We start from the raw sequence: 1,174 nt of genomic DNA on the forward strand, positions 1-1,174 counted from the left end.
TGCTGAACAGAGGTGTTGTTCATGGTTAGTTCATGTTAACTAATGTTAACTAACTACGCTGTTAATGTGAATAGATGCATTAATATATGTGTGAGTTAACAATAACAAAGATTAACTAATGCTGGACAGAGGTGTTGATCATGGTTAGTTCATGTTAACTAATGTTAACTAATTGCGCTGTTAATGTGAATAGATGCATTAATATATGTGAGTTAACATTAACAAAGATTAACTAATGCTGGACAGAGGTGTTGATCATGGTTAGTTAATGTTAACTAATGCATGAACTAATGTTAACTAATTGCGCTGTTAATGTGAATAGATGTATTAATATATGTGTGAGTTAACTAACAAAGATTAACTAATGCTGGACAGAGGTGTTGATCATGGTTAGTTAATGTTAACTAATACATGAACTAATGTTAACTAACTGCGCTGTTAATGTGAATAGATGCATTAATATATGTGTGAGTTAATGTTAACAAAGATGAACTAATGCTGAACAGAGGTGTTGATAATGGTTAGTTCATGTTAACTAATGCGTTAACTAATTGTGCTGTTAATGTGAATAGATGCATTAATATATGTGTGTTAACGTTAACAAAGATTAACTAATGCTGAACAGAGGTGTTGATAATGGTTAGTTCATGGTAACTAATGCGTTAACTAATTGTGCTGTTAATGTGAATAGATGCATTAATATATGTGTGAGTTAACGTTAACAAAGATTAACTAATGCTGAACAGAGGTGTTGATCATGGTTAGTTAATGTTAACTAATGCATGAACAAGCTGTTAGCTAACAGCGCAATGAAGCCATCTCATCTTCAACGGCATCTCCGGACTAAACACCCACATCAGGTCGGGAACTCACTGGAGTTTTTCAGAAGAAAATTTCATGAATTTACATCATGCCAAGAGAACATGAAAAAAGCCACAAGTGCATCAGCAAAAGCACTCGAAGCATCTTATGCTGTGTCTTTACTTTTGGCGAAAGCTAAAAAGCCATTTAGCCTGGCTGAGGAACTGATAATTCCTGCTGCAGCTGTGCTCGCTGAGACCATGCTGGATAAAACAGCAGCAGACAAGATTAAAACTGTACCACTGTCAAATTACACCGTTTCGCGTACAATTGACAAGATGGGGACTGATATAGTTGAGCAACTGTTGGATAA

Source organism: Sinocyclocheilus grahami, unplaced genomic scaffold, assembly GCF_001515645.1.
Source record: "Sinocyclocheilus grahami isolate Dianchi unplaced genomic scaffold, SAMN03320097.WGS_v1.1 scaffold2163.1, whole genome shotgun sequence".
NCBI classification, from domain to species: Eukaryota; Metazoa; Chordata; class Actinopteri; order Cypriniformes; family Cyprinidae; genus Sinocyclocheilus; species Sinocyclocheilus grahami.